Here is a 21,801-nt window from a genome sequence, read left to right on the forward strand (position 1 = left end):
TGTTCTGCAACAGTCAGATTCAATTCTTTGAATCTCAAAGAATTTAACTTCCCTTTCAAAATGCACATCATCTGCAATTCTATACTTTTACAATTAAAGCACTTTTTCAATATATTTTAAAAATATTGTCTACATGATAGAAAGAACTAGAGTCATGCAGAAAATATTAGATGAAGCAAGTTTGCCCATATATTAGAGATAACAAGACTGGACTTCCATACTGTATTTTAGAGGTTAGGTAAATAAGGACATGCAGACCTAAAAAGTGATGATAATGAAAAATATAGAGGAGAGGTCCATGTTTTCAATGTGAGGACAGAAAGCCTAAAATGACAATTTAATATTTAAATATCACTCTTTCTTGAATAGTTTAATGTCTGTTTTAGATTTAGGGATTAATGTAGAATCTCTTCAAATGTATGAGAGCTTTGTATATATTATCAAACAAACCATAAAGGGGTAAAATTTAGTTTTTAAGAAAGCCTTTGCTGTCCACCTTTATGACCCTCAGTCTCTCAGCTCTCCCCGCAATGGAGAAGGCAAGCACTCTCTGCCCATGCATATATAAGACACTTGTAAGTGAACAGGATCCAAAAGGCTTTGTCCTGTTTCCCACTGTGTACATTTTCAGATACTGTGTGGGCTACACGGGATTTCCCTCTGTTCTGTTGCTGAAAAATCAGAAACACTCACCTCTGTGGTATGCAGGCTGAAAAATCATGCAGAGTTGACCAAAGCTGCAGGTGGACTTATGGCCATTTCCCACTGATGGAAAAACACAAACAAAATGAATGCAATGAAACCAATTGCTCCCCAAAGACTCTGATTTCCTCTCACCTCTTAACCCTTCTCTCCTCTCTGGCTGCCAGTCACTTTGAGTTTTCTCCTTCCTAACTCGGACTGCCACAGAAGAGAGCCTTAATGGTCTGGCTGTGCATGTTTCTTTCTCACTGAGGTTCCCAAACAGGACCTTCCTCAGGCTGTGTGCTGTGCCTCTGCTGTTTCTGCTCTCTCAAAGGAAAAGTCCTCCACAGCCCTGTTTCCACCAGAGACCAGTCCACAGGCATTTTCCACCTGAAGATTCAACACTCAGGTATGATCCCACCTTTAGGGTCATCTCAGGTTGGTTCCACTTCCTGCTAAAGACATGGAGATTGATCACCAAAGCTGGATTCACACCCTACATTTTCTCTTCCAAACTCTCTCAGGCACACTTCTTGCTTCCTTACAATGTCAGGTTTTCTCATTCAAGGCGTTCCTCCACTCTCACTTCTCCCAGCTGCCCACCCCCAGTGGCAGCTCATGACAGACCCATTCATTTCTCAAGAAGACAGATTGGAAGAAAGCATATATTTTCTTTGTTATTTTCCTCTTATAGCATTGAGGACAAAAGAGACTACACATATCAAAGCTGCAAGAGACAAGCCCTGAGAAACACATTTTCTGTTCTTCCTCAAATCCAGCTTTTCAAGACATTCCTTGATGACACAAATGTATTTACACCAAAGACCTGATCAGGAAGTTGTGTAGCTCTCTGGAGCATGAAGAAAGAAAGACAAAACCTGAGCTCACCTGAAACATCTTAATTGCTCACCTCAGCTGGTGTAATCACATTTCCTAGTCACTTATATTAACATTTAAGTGCAAATGAAATTCTGAGGAAACAATTCAATATTAGAAATGCTGTGTACAGAGGTACATTAGACAATGTATTAATGAAAATTAACATCTAGCACATCAGGTAAGCAGATTATTAGCAAAGTTTTCATAGATGTACAGTAGTATGCATGACCATACCCAATGGGATTGTATAAAGTGTATTAGAAGACAGATTCTGTGAGTTCTGTATATCCAGGAGTTAAAATTGAGGAAATCAAATCATTTTTGGTTCCTTCAGAAATATTTTTGGAAAGTATAAAATATTTCCCAGAACAAAGGCTTAAACTGAGAGGAAAACAGCTCAAACAGCTTAGCAGAAACTTCATTCAGCTGTGGAGCATTTTGAGAAGCAGCTTCCTTCTACAACCAGCAGCTATAGAAAGATCTTAAAAATAAATAGAAAAAACATTTTTGCACTGATGACCTTGTCTGAGATTACATCATGTCTCAGTTACCCTGAATTCTGGCTACAGCTTTGGTTTCTGTTGCATCTACTTGGAGATACACTTCTGTTCTGTATCAATAACGTGCCATGTGTGTTTGGGGCAGGGAAGATTTGCTTCTTACTGCCATATTTACTGTCCAAGCACTGTGTTTCAGAGGAACCTGAGTTTCAGAGAGACCATTTCCTCTGCTGATGGGTCTAGCACACCAGAACAAGTTTTCTCAGCCTTAACAAAAGGACAAGATAAGGGTTAATTCTGTAATAAATAATTAATAATTAATTAATTATATAATTAATTCCTGTAATTAGTTAATTAAGCTATTTAGACATGCATAACCACTCCACCTAGGCATAAATTACACCAGCTCTAGGGGCAAACTCTGTCTGCAATGTCCTATCTGTACACTGAAGTTACCTCTATAAAAGCAAATTCGTGTAGTACTTAGCTACCTTCAACTACAATGTGCAGTACTTAGATAGAATAATGATCACTAGAAATAGTGATTCCTACATTTTTTGTCTTTTACACTTGTAATCTATCATCTCAAGTTCATTAGGAGTTAGGCAGATGGACACAACAGACTGCTGGATTCTGGATTTCTTGTGTTTCCTATTACCTTGCTAATGTATACACTTCCATCAATGTAATGAAAACAAATATTGGGGGAAAGAAGTAGATGTGTAACACATAAAACTTATTTTGGGAAGATAATGGCTATGACATATTCTTCTGCAGTCAGCAGATATTTCAGTAGTGTGGAAAATATTTACTCTAGCTGAGATCAGAAGGTATCTATTTATTGCCTCATTAAAACTTGACTACATGTGTCTCTCTTTACATGCAAAACAAGTTCTCCCACTGATAAAACTGCAACCTTCCCTGTGAGTTTAATGCTTTCAATCTCATATGCTGGTATACATATATTTCCATTTCACTGATGAACTAGGAAAATGCAGGACAAGGTCAAAAGACAAAGGAAAACTTATGTCTGGGAAGAGGTAGACACTACTTCCATAACAGCACTTCACTAGAGGTGAGCAGTCTGTTTTGGGAAAATGCTGAAAGACTGATCAATCATATACATAGGGCCTGAACTTATTGTTTAACTTTGAGGCTTCCAAAGTTCTCAAAGCCTGACAATATCTTTACTCTCTCCTTTTAAAGTAGTTTCTTATTTTTTTTCTTTTTCGAGTTTTTTTCCTGACTACAGAACCATTTATACTGAGGACGACAGAAGGGTGATGTAGGATCAAAGTGCTCTTTTCCACATTATTCTTCAAATTACTAAATTCACCAAAAATCTTTAAGATATTCCAGGTTTATTGAAAGCTGTTCTTCTATCTGTAGCTCTAAAATGGAGGATGTGGGTTCCCAGTAAGAATGCCAGTTGCAGGAGAGGATTTCTCTCTCTCTCTTTGAAAGGGTGTTTTTTCATTTCTAGTAGGGAGATGAATCTCATATTCCTCTGTTAATTTCATACAGAATCCTTCATTGTGAATGATTTAACTTTTGTCTTTCTCATACACAGAGTGAATTTTCTTTCTTCATAAATGAGATTTTGACAGATGTATTTTTACTATCTTCCTCCATAAAAACTATTATAGACTTGGTATTATAGTAAACTTTATCATGATTCAACACCCCATTGTGGTCAGGTTTGCTCCAACACAGAAGAAAAAAGTCATCCCTACCACAAAATAAAAGTTGTGTTTTGTGGATTTTTTTTCTTTTGTAAAAAGGCAAATTATATCTCCATCCACATTGAAATTGAAAATGAAGAAATCTTAATTCTTTGCTGCAATGCTTAGCTATGGTCCTTGAGCCATAATTTTTATTGGAGGAAAATCTGAGAAATTCTGCTTGCGGGGCAGAGTTCCTTACTCAGATTTCGAAGGGTTTGTTTATGTAGTCCGGACTAAAAGTAGCACAGCTTCATTTCTCAGACGCCTTCTCCCTCACCTACTTTCCAGGAGCATATTTTTTTCTCCCAATTCAGTGCTTCATTCCTACCAACAAGTCTTTCTCAGAGGAGGCTAAAAAGAGGAATTTTGGCCAAAGCTGCCATGCTGAGAATGCACTCTACAGGTAGAGAGGCATTGCTGCACAAAACAGCAACAGGAAGGCTCCTTTAGCATCAAAATAGGCTGAATAAAATATTTGATGTGGGTTGCACTGCCTACACAGGTATGGATTTCACATATTGTGACAGAAAGATAAAATTGTACAGAAATTCTTTAACAACCTTCAGCTTGCTCATTAAATGTAGTTCTGAAGAGTGGGAACATATGGAACTGCTTTGTAGACTCTTCTGGGCTAGACATCTGTTTGCTGGCTGTGATTGCAGTGGAGTGGGTGTTCACCTCAAGCTGTAGATAATTTAAATAAAAGACAGAAAGAAAGTACTTTTCTTCAGTCAATATTGACTGTTACAATATCACAACCTCTAGGACTGCAGCCCGTGACTCTCCTTCCCATTCTCAGCCAAGTTCCTACTTTGTCACGAGCCTGGCTTCTCTTTCCAACAAAAATGTGAAACTACTTATGCATGTTCAAATAGCCCTTCTCACCTGGGAATTTCAGCGGCTAGCATGGTATCATAGAGGCAATTCATGATTATGGGATTTACTGACCAGTGTTTTCAGAGATTTCCTTGTGAGGTAGCTTCCTCGTTGTAATTAAAAACCTGCATATTTACAAAAAGAGACCATCAGTAAGAGGAAACACCTGAGACTTTTGCAGGCAAAGCTCATCCCAGGAAAACTGCTCTTTAATGGCTGCATAGGAATCCACATAACTGTATTTAACTTCAATATTGGTCTTATCCTCCTGTTGCTGCTGGCACATGGTTATACTTCCTCTACCTCCTTCATCAAATGTAATCACTGTTAAAGTCACTCTGGAGATCTGCCTGGCAGCCCTAGGATCCTGATGTGAAGCTGCATTATATATTTTCCAGCAGTAACACCTAGACTTGTGGGTTGGCTTCTAAAATGAATGTAGTGGCAACATTGGTTGCATCTGTTGATAGATGCCTCAGAAGCTGCCCTGATGTTTGATTACACTGCATAGTAGACTGATTCTTGAGTCATTTGGGTTTTTTAAATTTTCCTTCTAACTAAAATATGATCATAGAAATGTGAAACTTAGGATGCATGTTAAAATAGCCCTTCTCATCTAGAAATTTTAGAGATTAGCATGCCATTCTAGAAATATCTGCTCATAATTTGATCTAGGTTGAATGATCCTCAATCTAAAAAGATTACCAGTTTTATTAAAAGCTGACACATCATCCAAATGAGACAGAAGAATAAACAAATTCACAAGAGATTTAAAATGTTGAATTATTCAGTAATAATTTTTACTCTGAAAATAGCCCTAGCTATCTTTTTAGCAGAATATGATAAGTGATAATATTTCTCCTAAAACTTCAGTTAGACTGTTTAATCAGATTTCTCTTGATATGCAAATATGTCTGTACATCTATTTCCTACTATGAAAACAATTTCCTTTATAAAGCCTCTAATTTCACCCAAGATTATCACTTTAGAAATATATTTTGTATCAAACTACCTGATGTCCTTGCAAGAATAAGTATTACAAGAACAAAGGTTCTCTTAAAATAATATTTTAAAAGCTGCAAAATTGAACTTAACTTAGGCAAAATTAGGTTGTTTATATAAATAATATATTGCCCTCTACTTATTTACTTGAATACTCCTTTTTCAGAGCATCTGAGCTCATTGAGTACACATTTGGATGGTACTCACTGAATGTGTTCAAAATTATATTTAATCTTTCTCTTATTTGCTATTCATTTTTCAATCCTAGATCAAAACATAGATCAAAATAAAACCAATATCCCCAAAAGAATATCCAAGGAGATTCTTATTTTGCTGAAACGAATTTTGAATGCCTAACCCTATCTTGAGCATGTCTTCAGCATTCCCTGGCTGCTCAGGAGTGACTCAGCTGGGCAACCCTCACGCCTGCCTCAGCTGGTGTCTGAATTCCAGGTAACCTGTGCTGGCTCTGGCTGGGGTGGAGGTAACCTCCTTCCCAGCAGCTTGTCTGGTGCTGTTTAGAAGGATAACAGTGCTGATAACATGCCAGCTTTTTGTCTGCTCCTGAGCAGTTTGACAGCACCAAGGCTTCCTCTTTTTCCCACTCTCCTCACAATTTTGCCCTGTCCATAACATTGCCCTGTCCAGCAGCTGGGCTGCAGGAGCACAATGGACTGCAAGAACACCACTGATGCTGAGTCTGATTGCACAAATGGCATAGTCCAGACTGTGCAATGTCATGCTCAACGGTAGGACTGAGATAGAAGGAGGAGGAGGAGGATTTTGTCTTTCCAATTCCATGGTAGCCATCATCCAGAGAATGTTGAGGTATTTATCTGTTTGTGGTATTAGTGAATGATTATGTCTATGGGGTTTTTTTCCCTTTTCTTCATTTACTAACCTGTATTTATCATGACTTACAAGTTTTCTCATTTTTTCTCTTCCTATTCTCCCACTCATCCTGTTAGGAGGTAGGAACTAAGAACAACTGTGTGGGTGCTTGGCTGCTGGGCAGAGGAAACCCATCACATAAACACATTGGATGACATGAGAGATCTCACAAGAATGTATTTCCTCATCTGACCATGGGAACTATTGCAATATCTAACCCATATAATATTTCTGCTCTCTTTCCTATTCCCTGCTTGACCCCATCAGGACCCTTGGAGACATCAGTAACCTCCTGTTGGTCACCCTATTTGATTTCCCTTTCCATGGAGTGAAGAGCTCAGTTCCTCTAACTCATGAGGGAACAGGACAGAATTCATTCACAGAGAGCTGGAAGCACTCCAGGTTTCACAGTATAGGCTTCCAATTGGCTCAAGTAGTCTGAGTCTCCCTCATTAAACTGAAAACAAGATATTGTAATTAAAAATCCAGGAAAGTGAATAAGTAGTACTATGAGTGCCTTCAAACACAATTCAGTTTTGAAAGAGTACCTCTTTCAAATTAAATTCAAATTCAAGGAGGGGAAAAAAGGCATTTAATTTCTTAGGAATGAAATGAGCCTGAATTTGAGGACTCAATTCTATTAGCTGAACCCCTTAATACTCATGAGATCTCTACATCCAGATATAGCTATGTCATTCCATTAAATATTGGATTCTAGGTGCATAACTTCCACCAAACCTGGCCATGCTCACTACCCTGCAGCACAAAGACATGGACCATTAGAGATGTACAGTAAGGTATTCTATATGGCTGATTTGTATCAAAACTTTTTTTTTTTTTTTTTTTTCACCAGAACATGAAGTTCTTTTTGAGAAAAACTGAAGTTTTTGCTACTTTCTAGATCTGACTGGAGTATTTGTTAGGTGCCACTTCCATATTTTCAATTTTGTTGGAAAGCCACAACAAATTTTTACTGACAATCCAAATAGTCTTGTTTGTAGCCATTGGATCTAATTCATATCATAGCAATCATGAAAGAACCCTAAAAATTTAGACATCAATTGCTCCAGTCCATGGGAAAGTGTTTTGCAATGTATGGACTTCTACAAACCTTTTATAAACCTTTCACAAATATTTCAAAGCAAAGTTCCTTTGTTCCCATCTTTGTTATTTTAAAATACAGATTAATATACAATTTCATCTAAACATCTTTCCCTGTAGAATGATGAGGTTATAAATCTAAGAGATGTCTAATACAACATGACTAATTTGCCTTCTAAACTACTTCAATAAATGAACAGTTATAAAAATTATGAACTACTGAAAGGAAATACATTGGCAGAAAGCAAAGCCAAATCTTTTAAGCACTTTTTTATCATGACTAGCTCACCTGAGTCAATGCTGAGTGAAAGATAACACTGTAAAGACAATGTACATTTACTTTTTCCTATGTTTTTCTTCCTAAAGGGGAACTCGTATTCCATACTCACAGCTCTTTTTTTCTTTTTTTATGTTGTAAGTGGAACAAGAACACATAAAAGTGATCTAATGAAGGTCCTTGTCTCTGTCAAAGTATACCACAAAGAAGCAAAGCTTGCAGAAGTAGGTGATATCTTTTATTATGCCAATGCTTTTTCTTTTGATCTCCTTAACTTCCATGGCTACAACAATTTTTATACAACAGAGGAAGTTTTGCTTATTGCCTTGATACCTGAGATATACCAACATTATTGTTGGGGGGAAGGGATAGATTCAGTATAAGTGTAAATAAATACTTCAGTACAAAATTCTCTGTGGATTTCTGCATGCATATTGCCACTAGCATTTTTGCAAAACTGACATAAGGAAAAGAAACAACACAATTGCTAGAAGCAGAGTATAGTAAAGTACTAAAACTTTCCCATATCCAAACACTCTATTCTTTGAGAATTTAGTGAGGTGACAGCTGGTAATATGTACAGTTCCTTGGAATTTTGCATGGTGTATTAATTAATCTTATAAAGGAAATGGGGCATAGAAAGACCTCCAGATCAGCAGCTTGTTTAAAAAAAAAAGTTTCATTTCATAGTGCTGGCTCAGAGCACTTACTTAGGAATTGCTGTACAGCAACAGAGCTGGATTTGGTAAGTAAACCAGTTATGAAGGAGGCAAAAAGAGAACTGAGAACTCAAGCTGATGCTGAACAGCATGAGTGTGAAAGTTCAGTCAGTGCATACAGTGCTGTTTCTTCATATAAAGAAGAAACCAGCATATGGGGAAACTCTCCTCTTTGCCCATCAAAGCACTTCATATATTCACAGTGTGAATTTACACAAATATTTATGTAATGAAGTACAGCAGAGCAGTAGCAGTTAATATTTGTTACATTCCAACAGCAAAAAGAAAAGGTAGCACAGACTGAAAACAGTCTCTCATTTGTTCTAATCAGCCCCTTATCTTCTTCCTATTTGTTTTAATGGGATGGCTTTCATAATGTCCCAAGAATCTTTAAGTTTTGCTTCTCCAGAATAATCAAGGAAAACAGATAAACAAAAAAACCCCATGATTTGTGACAAACAGGCAACTTTGGAATTTTGTTCAGTCTTTGGTGTTTGTTCATTTTTTTAAAACAGTATGAAAAAATTATAGAAAGAAAGTGATGTAAACACTCTTTTGAAAGCTCAGTGATGTAAACAACTTTCAAAAATCACATTAGCTACTAAATCACTTTGAAATAAATGCTGCAGGATTTGTATCATGTAAGAAATTCACTCTATCATGGACCTGTGGTTCATTTTTCACTATCAGGCAGTATTAGAAATTATTTTACATGAACCTTTAAGAATCACTATTTCCTGTTCAGTGGTTTTATTTTCAATTTGAGAGTGAAACACCCATAAAATTTAAAGGTTTATTGGGGAGAGGGGGTTTAGTACTAGCACCTGGCAACTATATGGAATGCATACTCAACTAAGAATTAAAAATTGGCATTTCTGGAATTTTTTTCTTGCTCTACCATTTGTGCATGGGTCAGGGAGATCAGCTGGTGGATGTGAGAGTGAGCAGGGAAAGGCTGCAGAGCTACTGCTTGGGAAACCACCTTAGAGCTGGAGGGAGCTGAAACCAAGGCTTCCTACAAACTTTAGCAGCTTTGAGAGCACTCAGGCTGGTACTGCTGAATCCTCTGAAGAAAAACAAAACAATAAGGAAAAAATATTCATAATACCTATATACCAATGGATAAGTGTGCTGAGGTTTAGTCAAATCATTCAAAGTCACATATTCAAAAGCAACAAACACTGTTTCTTGCTTTCAGCTCAGTGTGTTCTGTCTGTGGCACTTTGATAGGGAACAGGTTTCAGAGCACTGGGACTAGAATAGTTTGGAAGTCATGGGTCCAGAAACTTTGGAAAACCTTGGATTCAGGTCTCCAAGAATGGTGAGTCATGTCATCAACAGGGGATGTCATTCCAGAGGCAGTGGAACATCAGGCTGTGAAACTTAAACACAAATATATTGTTGCCAGATCTTCTATAAAATAAGGTTAGAAGTCTGTGATGGGTTAACAGATAGGTTTAGATAGTACTTACTTGTAAAAATCCAAGTAGTTTAAATAAAGATGTAGACTAATATTAATAATACATACTAAAAACCAAGAAAAATAAAACTAGAACAGCAATTACATACAGCTTCTTTTACAAGTTCAGAGACCATGTCTAAATTAGACCTCTAGTCATTGACAATTTGAGACTAAACTTTGCAAATCCTGAGATATTTCAAGTTTGCTCATTGTAAATATTTAATACACATATAGATAGATAGTGCAAAATTTTCTATGAGGAAGAATAATATAAATTAAAAATAATAAGAAACACAGAAATGGGCAATTTTTAAGTTGGTGGGGGTTTTGGGGGGGGGTTTGTTGTTGTTTTGTTGTTGTTCTTTTGTCGGGGTTTTGTTTGGTTTTTTGTTTGGTTTTTGGTGGGGTTTTGTTTGGTTGGTTGGTTGGTTTTGTTTTGTTTTTTTCTGAAGACACTGTGGAACTCACCTATTTTCCAAGTCCTCAGGATCTCAGATTTATCTTTATCACAAGTAGAAAACTGAGTTGTTTTCAAAAACCAAGGTGTACACTGACTCCTTCATGCTTTCTACTCCTGTGGTCAAGTACCTTGCAGTTATTACCACTTATTTGTTCAAGTGGTGAGGAAATATTAAATATCACAAGTTCTCAGCAGAGACTGGACAATAATTATCAACAGATGGCTGGCAGTAGGGTTTTGAGAGAGAGAAAGACATTGCCCTTCCTTCCAAAACAACCTTCTTTGAGAAGCTGTAAGCAACTTTCTAGTGACAGTTTTGGTTAAAATCAGATGTAACTACCTGCTTTCTCATGATTTTTGTTTTACTTTTACACTTTATTAGCTGTGATGAGCAAGCACCAATGCTGCATATCTTGACTTTCTCATAATGATGATGTTTACATTTGAAAAACCTGACAGCTCCTGGTAATTTGCTCATTTACTAAAAGTAATACCACTGCTGCATAATTAGACAGGTACAATTTTACAACAGTGTCTTAAGCTTCCATACTCATGCATCTTAAATGACTCCACTGAAGATGTGGAAATACACAGCTGGACAGATCCTCCACTGAAGCTGTTGACAAAGTTAAGGTAATTTATTCCAGGCTCCCTTTGCATGTGATATGATTTGTTTTCAGAATAAATATGTGTCTTATCAAACCACTGGACTTGGAGACATTTGCTTCACAAATCAGCCCTTTCCTAAATATTTTTAAAGGATGACTGATTTGCAAATACTGGGAAAAAGTAAGGACAGCTGAAATTGCCTTCACACTCCATTTTCTTTTGTCTTATGTACCTGAAGGGCTCTCTCTGAGTATTGCACTCCTGGTGCCTCAGTTTAAAATGCTGTAGAAGCTCTAGCAAATTAATTCATAAAGTTAAAACTCCAGACTCCCCACCAGGTTTCAATCTGGTCTTTGTGGACTGCTACAAAAAAAAGGTGTTTAGAGGTCATTATGGGAAGCTGATGCTCCTTATGTTGCCATGTTTTGTATAGAGAACACAAAAATTCCTAAGTCATGGTACTAATTCAATTGCAATTATTTAAATAAGCTCCTGAAGTGCATTCCTAGTGGTTCTCAACTGCTTTGCCACACAATATCACACAAAGCTGCCTGGAGGAGGTGGAGGAGGAGGTGGAGGATGAGGAGGAGGTGGAGGTGGAGGTGGTACCCTTGTGCCACAAGGGAAGCATGACTGGAGCAACTGGTACTTGGTACCACCACAGTCCTAAATGAAAGAGCTTTCATGCCACAAACCATGTCCAAGGCAGAATTTTCAATCCACCCCAAGGTCAGGTGCATCCTCCACCCATCTCTCCCACCTGGGGAAGATCTGAAGAACTTTCATCCAAAGCACCCCTGCCTGTCAGCAAGGCAGCTTCTGGTTTTTATCCCCTGTTTATACAATGTTTATTCCCTTCTCATTGCAACAGTGACAAAAAACAAACAAACAAACAAACAAACAAAAAACCCCAGCACACACCGAACCATGTAATTTCCACTTAGTAATTGCGAGCTTATTTCATCAAAAGTAGATTTTTCTTTTTTTTTTTTTTCAGAGTCCTAGTAGGGACATAAGCACTGCCCAGCTCTTGGACTGAAATTCTGCTTACAGATGACTATCACTTTAAGGGACTATTTTAAATATAATGGATAGAGGATTTTTTCATTAAAATCCACTTAAAATTAACATCAAAACAATAAACTAAAGCTCAAAGTCAAGGTCCAGCCTGTACAGCTGGATAAAACTTTCTCCAATTTTTTCTTACTTCTAAAACATGACTAATGAGATTCCCCTTTCTAGCTCACTTTATGAGTCATTTAAAACAAAAAATCTGCCTTTTATAATAAAAAGATTTCATGTCATTCTTCAAAACAACTTAAATATCACATCATGGTTTGCTACCAGCAAACTTTAGATGTCTGAATTTTCATGATGGAATTAATATATCATAAATCGACAAACTTGTAACATGCAACAAATAAAACTCAGCTTATGTACAGGATCACGTATTTTTCCTTGAAGATCTCAGTCATTAATATGTCTATACACAATGGTTATCAAAGGACATTTTAGAGACATTTCTGAAAAAGGTCTATAATACTTTTTGTTAAATTCAGTTCTTTTAATGTGTCACAGAAACATTCAGTTCTACCTTTTTCTAAGTGTCATAAACTCAAATAAAGCATTAACTTTAAAAAAAAAAATCAACACTTTTACCCTAGCTGATGAAAACTGCTTTCATATTTTGATATAAAGAACTCAGTTGTAAAATATCCTTTAATCACTTCGTTTGGTGTTCTTATGTGTGTTTTGATAAAAAAACCAGCCTATCCAATTAATTTCTGTCTAAAAATACTAGTAAGCTTTGAAGCTGAATGTCATATGACTCAATATAAAGCTTGTTTAACTTACAGAAGAGAGTAGAACATGTAAATCTGGGCAGTAGGAGATAAAAAGCTGCACATTCTGGACCTCATGAGAGCACCATGCAGACATATGGACACACACATTCAGACATGGATTTGGACTAAAACTTGCCAAAATCCCTACCCAACTCTAACCAGCCAGTAATAATGAATAAAAATACTTGGAAGTCCTCCAATACCTTATACAGCATAATTTCTGTTTCTCTTCCCCACGTACACCCACAGGCTTGCTCTTGCTCTGTGGTCCCTGTTCTCCCTGGTTTCTCACCAAGGTAATATATATGCACCACTCTAAATGAAAAGCAACATTCTGAACTATAAGTGCAAAGGAAATCTGTGCTCCTAAAGCCTTCTTACCTTTTCTCAGGCTACTTCATTTCATCATGCAAATAAAGATCCCATTCAGCACAGAATCATCAGCCCAAACACTGGACATGAGGCTTGAAGTTAGTCACCTTTTTTTGACTCCATATTTCCCTCCTTGCCTCATGTGACCTTAGACAATTAATTCGGTATCTGATGTCTCCTTGTGCTAAAGCCTGGAGGAAACACTTCCATGCCAGTAGTTTTTAAGATCAAGGAGTAATTTACACAAAGCAGGAAATTAGCACCTAAATCCTAAATTGCATCTGAACAGATTCTACTTTCCTCTAGTCCTGGAGACACCCAAATATTCCAGTTGTACCTCTGTATAAACTGGAAGCTCCCCAGTGTGTGGATGTCTCACTTAAACACCATCCAAGCTGAGGAGATGCATGGGTGCTTCCTGCCTCAGCTTGATCACACTTCAGGTTCCATCCTCCTGTGCTTCTCAACCTCCTGGGTGGGATAGAAATCTTGGACTGGTATCCACCAAGGCAGAGGAGAGCACCAGGCAAGTGCCAGTAAGACAGGATTTCAGGCTACCCTTCACCTCCATGTTTCTTGTTGACATCCACTGATGAGATTTCATTTCATTTCATTTCATTTCATTTCATTTCATTTCATTTCATTTCATTTCATACATTCTTAGGTATTTCACGGAATCAGAGAATAGTTTAGATTGGAAAAGATCTTTAAGATCATTGAGTCCACTGTCAAAACTGCATTGCCAAGTCCACCACTACCCTAGGCACCCTGAGCACCACATGTCCCTAAGCATCACACCTTCACATCTTTAAACACCTCCAAGGGGGGTGACTCAACCACTTCCTTGGGCAGCCAGTTCCAGCACTAAACAACACCTTCCAAGGAAATATTTTTTTCTAATATCCAATATAAACCCCCTCTGGAAAACTTGAGGCCATTTTTTTCTCAAGCTATCATTTATTATCTGAGAGAAAAGACTGACCCCCACCTGACTACAACCTCCTTTCAGGTAGTTGTAGAGTGACAAGGTCTCCCCTCAGCCTCCTTTTCTCCAGGTTAAACATTCCCAGCTCCTTCAGCAGTTTGTTATAGGACTTGTACTCCAGACCCTTCCTCAGCTCCATTGGCCCTTTCTGGACACATTCCAGAACCTCAATGTCTTTCTTGTCATGAGGAGCCCAAGACCTAATAGAATTCCACATGCAGTCTCTCCAGTGCCAAATGTGTGATTGTTTCCTATAAGATCCTGTTGCCTCAGGATCTTATATGCAGCTACAACATAGCCACAATCATTAGTACAATCATGAGTGCTTAATGAGGATCTAGTGTTTCTCTAGCTTGTAGTATTGCCATGCTCGTTGATTTAATGCCTTAAAATAAAATCATTTCCAGAACTGCACGCTGAACACTAGATAGGGACTGAATATTAAAAGTCCAGCAAACCATTTTAAGAGACATTTAACATTTGAAAGACAAAACTGAAGATCAATTAGTTCAGTCTGTGGACTAAATAAAAATTAGAATTCCTTCCAAAATCAAGGTTGACTTAGACCATCCCCAAAGCTGTGAGACAGTTTTCACTGCTCTTCCATGACTCCAGTCCTATGCCTGTGATTAGCTACTAAAATTAAGGTCATTTACTATGCATATTAATGCTAGACAGAATCTTTGCTGCTTTGTCTTATTTCCAGATAAGCAGGTACTGCCTACATTGTCCTGTGTAACTGAAATGTGAAATGAAGGCAGTTGAATTCTTCAGCTTTAGGTACAACACAACTCCCTTTGGAAACATGACAACCTAAGTGACTGTAAATGTGTTGCAGTCTCCAGGCCTCTGGAATAAATCTTCATGTTTAAAATAGAATTAGCTATTCTTCAAACAGCATGCCTTGAAAAATTATGCTCATCTAAGCGGGTACAAATGAACTATTAATGAGGCTTCTGTAGGAAAACAAAAAGAATAAATAATGTGAGAATAAACTTACTGCAACAAAACACATGTGCTGCTCTGGCTTTAAAATTCTCCTGTGAACTCATGACATCCTCTCTTTAGATGCTTACATAAAGAAATATTGAGTGCTGTCCATGATTCTGTTTAACTACCATTAAAAAGCCATTATTCAATAACACAAACATCTTAGTTTCACCTCCTCTAAGGTTGGGGTTGTTCTTGGTGGGTTGTTTTTCTTTTTTAAGTCTGAAAAGAGGACAAGACACAGCTATACTGTATGGCTGCTGGACAGGAGGTGCCATTGTGGCTACCAGAGTTTTATTTATCCTTAACCCCAAGAAGCAGCCCTTTAACCAATAGCCTTCTCTATTGCCTTTCCACTGGAAATTTAGCACTATACTTTGCTCTATTCCCAAGATGGTTTTTAATGGCTGTTTCTTGTTACAGAGAAAAAGCTTCTTCTGAGTTGGGCATGTTTCCAGTGCAAGGGGTAACAGCACTTACCAGGAACATATATTGCAATCTTTTGATTCTCAGAGAAGATTCACTAGTACTGGCAAGCCTTCATGGCAGCTTGCTGGTGTTGCTTAGATGAATGACTCATTTCTGAAAGAATCAAGTGGGAAAATTTAAAAAAAAGAAAATGCAAGCATACATTGGGAAAGAAAAGAGCTTTTGCCACTGACATAGCTATCCAATTTGATTTCCAATAAATATATACAGTCATAGGTCTAACATGATTAGCGAGGTGTCATAAAGACACGGCTCCTGAGCAGTTGTAAACACACACACATGTACACTCACATGTGCACACAGATCTAGCAGTCACAACCTGTGGCTATCAGAACGAAAAGCATTAATCATTTTTAATAGTCAATCTGTTTAAAAGATGTTCTAACTGATTACTGGTGTAAAATAAAATAAACATTATACATACAAATCTTATTTCCCCAAAACTGAATCACTTTTGTCAGGTATTTAACTTAAACCAGCAAAACAGACCATCAAGAAGGCAGCATTGAAATGGATGCCTGCAGCAATGCCCAGTCAATGGCCTCTTTATTTGTTAAAGATGGATTATTTTAAATAAATTACAGAGCACTTGCACTGAATAAACAGAGTCTCAGTGGCTGTGGCATGCTATACATGCTTAATTGAGCCACAGAAATCCTAAATGACTACTGAGCTGTGTAATCACCTTTGATTTTTCTGATAGGACCTGATTCTTTAGGTAAAAACCAAGCCATTGAGGACTGAAAAGCAACACTACCTTGAGGAAAATAGAAAGTTTAATCTGGAATATATACTTATAATACTTGGGAAACCACAGAGATGGAGTGTTCCAATAACTGAACACAAGGCAGCTTCAGAAGTGAACGATCTGCGTGTCATTTTTATTTGAGCTTGATATGTTAAATGTCCCAAATGTTTATGTTGTATAAGCCCACTTAAACATTGCAAAGTGCAACAGATTCATTGGCAAAATAAAAAGTATAGCTTTTTTAGTCTTGCTTGCTGTCTTTTTTTTGCACTGATACAGCACATTATGCACACACATGTGCCCAGGGGTTTTCTTAAGTAATCGTGTAATTTGACCGCTTTTGGGGAACCTGTTAATGTGATTTACTTGGAATGTTACCTATGGCTTCTGTAGGCTGAAGTAAAACACAGGTCAGAAACCAGGAAAAGATGCTGTAACCCTTACTGATAATAGTCTTCATTTTGAGATTGTGTATTATTAACTCTTTACATTCCAGTCTTTATGTAACTCAGCCAACAACAACAAATAAAACACATCTGAAATAAGGCTTGGTACACAAGACTTAAAGGATCAGACCCTTCCCTTGACATAAATGAATCCTGACCTAATGACATGTGGAATTCATTTTGACAGAAGCTATGACCCTAAATAATATTACTTCCATTTGTCAATATCTCTGGAAAATGGTTTGACATTGAGAAGCAGTTTGAAAACTACCTTGAATAACAGCAATTAAAAGAGAGACTGATACTGTTGGGCACTTTAATAATGATTGCATACCTGGACTTTCTCTAAAAAATTTCAACACTTACCACTTTCTATATTAAGCAAGTATAAAAATGCTCAGCTGTGAAGTATTTCTCTTTCTAATCAAGCACAGTGAGCTACACTTGCAGTTTCCACAATTACACTGTATATTTGGGAAAAAAAAATATATGACTTTAACAATGTTGGTAAAACAAGTGCTTGTCAACACCCAATTAAAACTGATGAGCATTTGAAATGAAAATTTCATCCATACACAATGAGGCCAAGAAAATTAAGAATATAGTATTGGATATTCTAAAGTATTCTGATGAATGCTAGAAAGTTTTTGAAAATAAGACCAGGCTGCTCATAATGTTACAAACTGGTCAACCAAAGGTGCTTATCAAGCTTAAAAGCTTTGTCCAAAGCAGCTGAACTGTTCCTGTGTGACTTTAGAAACTCAAACAAAGAGGCTGTAGAGGAAGTTGAAGATGTTCTTGGTGCAGTTTTTCCCTTGATATTTTTCATCACACATAAGAGAAGATCCTTCTGTCATGAATGTCAGCCCTTTCTGGAGGGAAAACACTTGGCCTGCCTCCCGGGCCTGAGCAGCACACAGCAGGGAGGACACAGCCAGCAGACACAGCTGCCACAGCTCTGTTTAGCATCATCACACTGTTTTCTCAGGGAAAGGAGAAAACACTTAATGTTCCTCCCAGTTAATTTCTTTAGCGGAATTAATGAGAAAAAAAATCTGGAACTTATTACATTGACTTCTGAACACAGCAATAGGGAAAATCCCCCAAATATATGAGAGAAATTTGCAAGGGCAGAAGGCTCTGCATGTCTTTCTCAGGCTGTTCATACCAACCCAGCACGTATTTATATTTATGTTGTCTTTGGCAGTACAATTTTTTCCCTTTAGCCACAGAGACACATTCTCAGGAGGCCACCAATCATGCAGAAATCATGTGGTAAATTCTGGTATAAAACTCAAATAGCCTGGTGCCACACAGCCATTCCCTGCTCCAGCCTGGGGATTACAGAGCAGTGTGGCAGTAGCTGTGACCAAGTCCATCAACTTTTTGTACTATCAGCCCTATGGGAATAATATGGATGGTTGTGCTCATCAGCCCCAGAGCTGAACTAGACACACTTCTGTTTCCTTGGTGGCCTAGAAGTAGAATCTCATGTAAGCAATTTGGACTGGTTTCCCATAAGTCCTTTTAAAACTTTTTAATTTTTTTTTTCTCTTAAATATGGCTCCGTGCTAGCCAGAAACCCTTTGGACTGTGCATGCTGCTAACACATCTGGCTGTGTTCAAACATTCAAGTGCTTTTTATGGTTCCCTTTGGCCAGCAAGAACATCTTACAGGGACATTCTTCGAGAGGATTTCTCTGCTCTGTCCAAAAGCCAGATGAGCTCAAATAACAGAGACACTGATAACAAACCTGGTAAGGAAAAAATTGCAGAAACAGGAGAAGAGCAATTGTGTCTCACACAAGTCCAGGCAAACCTAAAGCCTGCAAAAAATGGAGACCTGAAACAGTGCCTCATGTGTGTAAGGAAAAATATGTTATAAATGGTTTACTGAGACTTACCTAAATCAGGAAACAGGCTTGAGCATTAAAATTGTAAGACACAGTTAATAGAAAAGACTCAATGGGACACAAGGGAAAAAGCTGGATGGGTGTGGAAGTATGTTAAGCCCAGGAAAAGAAATACTATAGCCAGTGTGACTGCTGCAGAAAAGGCAGCTGACACAGTGAAAAAATAACAGGAAACTTACAGCCCTGAAGTGACCAGGGACAGAGATCACCAAAGGATTCTGCAGAGAATGGCCTGTAGCAAGCTGAAATAAGGGATCAAAGGGTACTTGGTTACCAGTTATCTTTTGAGTGAGAGAATATTGGTGGAATTACTGCAGAACCTGGGGTATCCTAGATCCTGGATATAGCCCACAAACTCTGTTTAAAAAGTGAGAGTTATGAACCAAAAATCAAGTACTATACATAAAAGCAAATGAGATCAATTCATTTCTTCTGAATGCAGGAATTTCTATTAAACAGATTTTTTTCCTATGTTCATAATATTTCTAGCAAGTCCTCATCCATATCCAGATAGGCTTTACAGTCTGAAGAATCCAACCCTGTGAAAGAATGCATCTTCCACAAATCAAATCCTAGAACAAATATTGTGAGATATATTAAGAAGGATATGCTACATTTATTTATATAGTGTCTTTCAGGCCAAAACATTTCAAAGTGCTTAACTAATTATTGATCAGCACAGATGCCCTCACAAGTGTATTCACTGAGCAAAAGGTCACAGCTATCCTTATGTGAAGAACAGCTGTAATTAATGCCCATTTGGAAGAGGAACATACAAGCTGTCTTCAGAAGTGTGGCAATTAGTAAATGTTCCACTCCCCTCATGCACCTTCTCTGCCTGTGTCAGACTGTGCAGTGGTCACCTTTTCAAGTGAGTGGGGAATTAAGCAGCATAAAAATAAACATTTTGTGAAGAATGTGCTAGGATGAGAAGAACAGGAGCAGAGTTTTAAACATTATACTAGGCACCGAAGAAAAACATCACTTATTCAAATCATACAATGAGGAAGTCTTCACTTTGCTATTGCAAAAGATTAGTGTTCAGATTTTAGAAGTAATCAAAGGTTTTTTCACATTGATGTTTCCAATTCCAGCACCCACCTTCACATATTGCCCACGAAAATCTCTTCTGTGTGCTGACACACAATGCTCATTATGGTTTTCTGAGACCATCTTGCAACAGTTTTGCTTTGATCTCAAAGGGAAAGCAAAAAGACCACTACAAAACCATGGCATCCAACAAGGGAGTTAAAATAAACCTTCTAGACACAGATTGCTCAGTCTCCTGCTAGGACTGTTTGTAAACAATACCTACAGCTATTATTTAATCTTTTTTATATTTTAATGGATCGTGACTCTAATTTATCTTTGACTGTCAATTGCTGCCATTTATATTTTTCATCTTTTTTTATCTCCACTTCCACTGATATCAGAGCAACACTGCAGCCTACAGGTATAAATAGATTAATAATTAGTGTATATTCCTTCTCCCTCGATGTAGGCTGTAGGTAGCATTCTGTTTCAACCTTCAGCAATGCAAATAAGCTGATGTTGGCAGTATATCACGAGCTGCTCACCAGTCATTTCCTTAATGACTTGCTAATTTTCCACTCCATATCCTCCACATGACACTGGAACCTCGTATGGTTGTGTAGACCAGCACAACTGAGAATGCAGCCCATCTAGATAGCCCTGTGACTTTGATTCTATGCCAGCTCTTGTTTCTCTGTTTTCCCCTTAAGGAATCTGCTTCTAATTTTTAATTTAGTCTCTGATTGTGACACAAATATAATTATTTAGCTATTTACCTTCTGTATCTACTGTTCCTCCTGTTAATCTGCAGCTGCCTGAATTCTGTCATAGAACAGAGATTAATGTTTTTATTTTCTGTTCAGCATTTTATTCTTGTTCATTTGATTTACTCAAGTAAATACTATACAGCTCTGAGACTAATCCTTTTTGCTTTTTTTTGTTAATTAAGAATGAAATAACTTGTATCATTGAATTTACCCTCAGAAGATTGCTTAATACATGCAGAACACAATGTAACCTTTCTTGGATTGGAATACTATTTTCAATGAGTTTTAGAAGCATTAATAGCTGAAAAGTACCATTGTATCCCAGGGTACGGCAATCTCCTTAAACCTCCAGAAATAACAAGAACATTGTTTTTCTTTTGTATCATAACACTGGGATTTACCCAGACTAATATAGTAGGACTCTCATTCTGAAAATCACATTTTCCTATCTATTGACTGAAATAACCATGCTGTGCAACCACAGACCAAGGACCTCAAGTTTGTTTTGACTCAGTAATCCCATATGCTCCAGAGAGAAAGTCCTTAAGGCTGTCCTTGCAGGGGCTGTGCCTGCGAAGCCATGGCCCAGGAGTCACTGCCTTGCTGACAGTGGACCCACTGATGGCACAGCCTCAGGAGGAAGATCACACCAGAGGATGGAGGGAGATCCCACCAGCCCAGGGCTGTGCAGGGGATCAGCACCTTGCAGTGTGCAGAGCCCTGAAATGGAGCTGTCACCCCTATGGGGACTCCAATGTGTATGTGTCATATATGAGGTCTTGTACTTGCAGACTTCTTTTCCTGGGCCTGATGACCAAGGAAAATGTTAGCAATAATGAATTCTTCAAATATGAGTAAATATTTTAAAACAAAACCCAAGTGCTTAGTCTCCCTTCCTGCACACAATGGCTGGCATGGTTACCTGGCAAAGAAGAAAATCAGATTTAAACTTTCTTTCTTTAAAATCTATAGAGATTTTAAAGTGGTTGAACTACGTGTTATCCCACATTTATATCTGCCCAGTGTACACA

Source organism: Prinia subflava, chromosome 7 (genome assembly GCF_021018805.1).
Source record: "Prinia subflava isolate CZ2003 ecotype Zambia chromosome 7, Cam_Psub_1.2, whole genome shotgun sequence".
In the NCBI taxonomy this organism is placed as follows: domain Eukaryota; kingdom Metazoa; phylum Chordata; class Aves; order Passeriformes; family Cisticolidae; genus Prinia; species Prinia subflava.